Source organism: Phyllostomus discolor, chromosome 11 (genome assembly GCF_004126475.2).
Source record: "Phyllostomus discolor isolate MPI-MPIP mPhyDis1 chromosome 11, mPhyDis1.pri.v3, whole genome shotgun sequence".
NCBI lineage: Eukaryota > Metazoa > Chordata > Mammalia > Chiroptera > Phyllostomidae > Phyllostomus > Phyllostomus discolor.
This window is the reverse complement of record NC_040913.2, coordinates 71,476,395-71,483,279: the sequence shown is the minus strand read 5'-3', so window position 1 is coordinate 71,483,279 and position 6,885 is coordinate 71,476,395.

Here is a 6,885-nt window from a genome sequence, read left to right as displayed (position 1 = left end):
CTTTGGTTCTTAAAATTCAACAGGTTGGAAATTAGAAACAATCTTCTGACTTCCAGGAGGTGGCAGTACAGCTAAAGTTTGGGCTTTCTCCTACCAGAGCTGGCTTTTGAAAATGCTCCTGGGAGCATGGGCAAGGAACATTTTTCCTTTGCCAGTTAGTTTCCTTCCCTCAGCAATCACACACTATTGTCCAAGGATTTTAAGAAAGCTCAGAGAAATATAGGAGAATACAGGTAGAACCCCATGAAATCTAGTAAAAATTATATGAATAAATAAAAAGTCCAACAGTGAGATAGATATTATAAAAGAGTATGAAACTGAAATTCTGGAGCTGAAAGTTACCATAAATGAAATTTTCAAACCATAGAGAGTATCAATCACAGACTTTACCAGGCAGGCAAAAAAAAAAAAATCTGTGAACTCAAAAACAAGTCATTCAACATCATCCTGTCAAAGGACAGGGGGAAAGGAATGTTAAAGGAAGCCTACGTGAATTAATAGAATAGCATTAATTTAAAAACTAACGCATTATAAGAGTCCCAGAATGAGAAGAGAGTGCAGAAAGGTACAGAAAACTTAAAGAAGTGATGGGTGAAAAACTTCCCAAATCTTGGGTGAGAGATGGACATCCAGCTTCCTGAAGCTCATAGAACTCCAAACATGTTCTACCCAAAGAGGACTTCATCAAGACACACTGAAATGAAAACATTGAAAATCAAAGACAAAGAGAATTTGACAGCAGCAAGAGAAGACAATCTCATCACATCCAAGGGACTCCCCATAAAGCTATCCGCAGTTTTCTTAGCAGAAACTTTGCAGGACAGGGGAGAGTTGGATAATGTCTCCAAAGCATGAAAGGGGGAAAAAACAAACAAAAAAAAACCCCCAAAAACCCAAACCCTGCTAACTAATACTTGGCAAAGCTGTCCTTTAGAAATGAAGAAGCAATAGAAATTTTCACAGAATAACAAACTCTGAAGGACTTCATTACCACTAGACCTGTTCATGCTGGTTTCAGTAACATGTTTTTAGTAAGTAACAGGAAAATATATGACACTAAAAAAAAATTCATTGGTGAGGACCAGTTTAGAGTCACATTCAGAATACTGAATTACTCTAATGGTGGTTCATAAATCAGTTAATTCTAGGATAAAGGTGAAAAGATAGTTTGTTAATATATGCATAATAGAAATATATAAATTGTGACCTCAGAAACATAAAGTGGGGGTAGATTCTTTTGTATGTAATTGAAATTATCGAGTTAAAATAGATCATTAGCAATATAAGACGTCTTGTGGAAGCCTCATGGTAACCACAAAGCAAAAAATGTCTAGTAGATAGAAAAGATAAAGAAGAATCAAAACACACTATAAAAAATAACCATATGATGATGAAAGACCAGACAAGAGGAAGCAGCGTACAAAGGAACTACGTAAGAGCCAGAAATTGATTAACAAGATTCACCAGTGACGTTGTCTAGTCCTAGACTTTTGTTTGTTGAAAAGTTTATGATTACTGATTCAACCTCCTTATTAGTAATTGATCTTTTTAGATTTTCTGTTTCTTTATGATTCAGTCTTGGCAGTTTTATGTTCCTAGTATTTTATTTTATTTTTTGAGGGAGAGATTTTTTTCAATTTTGTTAATATATTTTATTGATTGTGCAATTACAGTTGTCCCAATTCCCCCCTTCACTCCCCTCCACCCTGTACACTCCCTCCTACCCACACTCCCCCACCTTTAGTTCATGTCTGTGTGTCATAATTATAAGTTCTTTGGCTTCTACACTTCCCATATTCTTCTTACCCTCCCAGGCTATTTTCTACCTACCACCTATGCTACTTATTCTCTGTACCTTTTTCCCCTCTCTGCTCCCCCCATAGCCCTGTTGATAACCCTCCCTGTGTTCTCCATTTCTGTGGTTCTGTTCTTGCTCTAGTTGTTTGCTTAGTTTGTTTTAGTTTTAGGTGTGTTTGTTAATTATTGTGAGTTTGCTGTCATTTTACTGTACATGTTTTTTATCTTCTTTTTCCTAGATAAGTCCCTTTAACATTTCATACAAGGGCTTGGTGATTACGAACTCCTTAAACTTGACCTTATCTGGGAAGCACTTTATCTGTCCTTCCACTCTAAATGAAAACTTTGCTGGATAGAGCAATCTTGGATGTAGGTCCTTGCCTTTCATGACTTGGAATGCTTCTTTCCAGCCCCTTATTGCCTGCAAGGTCCCTTTTGAGAAATCAGCTGACAGTCTGATGGGCACTCCTTTGTAGGTAACTGTCTCCTTATCTCTTGCTGCTTCTAGGATTCTCTCCTTATCTTTAATCTGGGATAATGTAATTATGATGTGCCTTGGTGAGTTCCTCCTTGGGTCCAACTTCTTTGGGACTCCCTGAGCTTCCTGGACTTCCTGGAAGTCTATTTCCTTAGCCAGAATGGGGAAGTTTTTCCTTTATTATTTGTTCAAATAACTTTTCCACTTGTTGCTCTTCCTCTTCCCCTTCTGGTACCCCTATAATTCGAATGTTGGAACATTTAAAGATGTCCTGGATGTTCCTAAGCTCTCCTCATTTTTTTTAAATTGTTGTTTCTTCATTCTTTTCTGATTGAATATTTCTTTCTTCCTTCTGGTCCACTCCATTGAATTGAGTCCCAGTTTCATTCCCATCCCTATTGGTTCCCTGTGCATTTCCCTTTATTTCACTTAGCATAGCCTTCATTTTTTCATCTGATTTGAGACCATATTCAACCAATTTGGTGAACATCCTGATTACCAGTGTTTTGAACTGTGCATCTCATAAGTTGGCTATCTCATTGTCACTTGGTTGTATTTTTCCTGAAGCCTTGATCTGTTCTTTCATTTGGGTCATTTTTTTTTTTTTTTTGTCTTGAGACACCTGCTATGTAGTGAGGGGCAGAGCCTTATGTGCTCTCCAGGGCGGGGCAACCCAGTTGCTGGGCTGTGACACTGTATGTGGGAGAGGGGTCTGAGAGGGAACAATGGTGCTTGTTCTGCTCTCTGGTGGATTTCAGTCACTTTCCCCGCTTCCCACAAGCAAACTGGGCCCTTCTGGTGCTGATTCCCAGGTGGGTGAGTTTGTGTATGTCCTGGGACCCTGTGGGTCTCTCCAACAAATTCTCCTATGATGCTGGGGGTTCCTCCTGGCATCTCAACCCCCAAAGGTGTTTTCAATCAGTGGTTTGAGGCTTTATTTCCCTGTCCTGGGACCCTGGGTTGCGAGGTATGTCTCGCTGCCCAGTTTCGCCTGGTTTATCTGCATGTGAATGTGGGACTGCCTGGGCTTTTTTTTTTTTTTTTTTTAAGATTTTATTTATTCATTTTTAGAGAGAGAAAGAAATATCAATGTGTGGTTGCCTATCATGAGCCCTGTCCTGGGGACCTGGCCCACAACCTAGGCATGTGCCCTGACTGGGAATCAAACCGGCAACCCTTTGGTTAACAGTCCACACTGAATCCACTGAGCTACACCAGCCTGGATGAGTGATTTTATTTTTAATTAAAGTATAGTTGACATACAATAATACCATGTTAGCTTCAGATGTGCAATATAGTGATTCAATAATTATGTACCTTACAATGTGATTACCACAATAGGTCTAGTAACCATCTGTCACTGTACAAAATTATAGTTTTATTGGTTATATTGTTTGTGCTGTATATTACGTCTCTGTGGCTTGGGAGACATATGGTCATATTTGAACACTGATATAATGAAACCAGCAAAGAGGGTGAAGTGAACATGTAGGAGTGAGAAGGAGTAATCGATAGAATAAAGATCCTGAGTATGTGAAGGGGTGAGATCTAGAACTCACCCACAGTAAAGGTCTTGTACCTCTGTGGTCCTAACTCCAGCTAGCCAATCAAATCCCTCTCTCCTAGAAATTTGAAATTTAAGATTCATAACTGATAGTCAGACCCTGCTGACCACTTAAATGAAAGTGATGTAGCTACAAGGGTGCAACATAGAAAGAAGTACATGTAAGAGACCACATGACCACAGAAGGTTGGAAGAAAAAGTGGCTTTAGTTCCTTGTACCACCCGATTCCTGTTCCAGTTCCTTGTGGTTCTCCTCTCAGGTTCCACAAAATACCTCTGTGAAAATATCTCCCCTCTTCTTGTTTCTTTTACTTCCAACCAAAATTTTTAACTAAGAAATTGACAGGATTGGATTTTAACCCCAAATGAAACACTTTCTAGGTGTGCAACTTCTAGGCTGAAGCTTCTTTCATTTCTTCTAGGTTGTCAAATTCATTGGTGTATAATTATTCATAGTACTCTCTTATGATTCTTAGTTTGTCAGTGGTATCAGTTGTAGCATCTTCTTTTTTATTTATGCTTTTATTAATTTTAATTCATTTCTGTTTTTAGTGAATCTAGATAAAGTTTGTCAATTTTATTTATCTTTTCAAAGAACTAGCTCTTTCACTGATTTCTCTATTATCTTTCTATTCTCTATTTCATTTATTTCTGCTCTGATTTTTGTTATTTCCTTACTTCTACTAACTTCGGGCTTCATTTGTTCTTCTTTTTCTAGCTGTTAAAGATGTATAGTTATTTGAGATTTCTCTTGTTTCTTGGTATAGACATTTATCACTATGAACTTCCTTCTGAGAACTACTTTTACTGCATCTCGTAAACTTCTGTATCTTGTATTTCCATTTTTTGTTTGCCTCATGGTACTTCTTTATATCTCTCTTTTTGTTTCTTTCTTTGACCCATTAGTTCTTAAACAGTGTGTATTTGTTTTGTATTACACATTGTAATTTTGCATTTGATTCACATTTTTAGTTTCTCAACTGAAATGGTACATCTTTTCATTTATTTAAAGGATGTTTACATTTACCTCACAGATATTTATCATATGCATCCTATCAAGACTAGCATCTGTTGATTTTCTTTTCCCTTAAACTTTGGTCAGATTTTCCTGGCATTTTGAGTGTCGTGCAACTTTGGGGTATAATACAATGATGTGAAGCTCTAGATTCTCTAGAATCCTCTGAAGAATGCTGATTATTTTTGTTTGTTTGTTTATTTTAGCATGCAGTTATGCTGGTTAGATTCTGACCACCAGTTCTGTCTCATCAACTGTGTACTTTCAAAGTCAGTTCAAAGGCTGTTCTATGCCTTGTACATCTGCTGGGTGCATATGCCACCCAAGTTTTATCAGGGATTTGGGCAGTCATTTATATTGTGGTTCAGTTCTTAAAGAGTTTACTATACTTTTTTTGATTTGTTCTGTGTGTGCATAGCTCACTGTAGAGTCCAGAACTTATGTCAACTCATAAAAGAAATAGGGAATACCATTTTTTCTTTCTCTTTTCTTTGTAATTTCTCTCACATTCTTGATTCTTGAAAGCTGAGGCATGTTTTCTTTCCTGTTTCATTGTTCATAAAGATGGTGTTAATTCAGAGTTTTAGCTTGCTGTACTGTTGTACAATTTTGTATGATTGGATTTGGTTATTGCTGAATAAAGATTAAGGCGAATGAGGAATGAGCATCGGTTGAAAATGTATTTCAGAAATACAAAAGATCTTGAAGTGTGAAGAAGTTAAAAATGTTGAGATAAAAGTAGAAAAAGTATTATTGTCTCTTCAGTCAAATGTAGAACAGATTTAGTAAGTAGTTGGATGAATCAAGAAAAATTTTTTCAGCTATGTTTATTTTAAAAAATCACTCATCAGACATTTTTTCAAGGTAATTATATAAAAGCTATTTACATGCTTCTATTTGACTCACCCATGAAAAGATTCAGGCACAAGGAATAAAAAAAACAACAACAGAGGAATAAGCACACATTTTCCAGTTCTCAGCATTTTGTTGATTTTTGATTACCTGTGGTAAATCAACATTTTTTGTTCATTTTTATTGGAAATGGTTTCAATAATATCATCCTCATGAATCACTCATTTTATGGAAGTTGAGTCATAGTGTTCCTTTTCTGTATAATTTTTCTTTCATTTTCTCTTACCTTCATTATAAAAGGAACATATTCTTGTATGATTACCTCTTTCCAATAAAAGCCATAATGTAATAAGAACATTGTGAGAACTATTCTTGAATGTTGTCCCAGTCAAGTACTATTAAAATATAATTCAAGTACCAAGAAGTTAAACTGCATTGTCTCTGAGTGTACTGAATAATAACTCCTCTTCCTGTTTTGATCATCAAGTGGAACAATATGGCCATTTTTATTGTTTGTGCTGTGTCCATAGACCTGTAAATACCATGAAAACATTTACCCAATTCAGTCTTAATCTGCATTTTGAAAAAACATTTTCAAGGTAGTTTATCCTTCCATTCAACTTTTTAAAAAGATTTTCTTTATTTATTTTTAGAGATAGGAAGGGAAGGAGAAAGGGAAATATCGATGTGTGAGAGATACATCAGTCAGCTGACTCTTGCATGCCCCCAACTGGGAATCTGGCTTACAACCCAGGCATGTGCCCTGCCAGGGAATCCAATCAGCAATCTTTGGTTTGCAGGTCAGTGCTCAATCCACTGAGACACAACAGCCAGGGATCAACTTTTAACATATTAAAAGTTCTTAAATGTGAAGGACCGTGGCCTCATCAGTCCCTAGAAATTAGAAATAGTACAGATGTAGGAAAGTCTTCATTAAAATTACTTATTAGAAATATGGAGAAGGAAAATCTCTATCATTGTAAACATAGAGGAAAGAATGTATAAGAAAAATGGGGAGGTGAAAAGGTACTATCTTTTAAAATTTTTCATGTGTTAATTTTTTTTTCTACTTCAGGGTCATTGACTAAGAGTTCAGTGTATCATGGGTTATATTTATTGGCTGCTAAAACAAGACACTAATATGTTCAAAGAACCTCACTAGGTTAAAAGAAAGCCAAT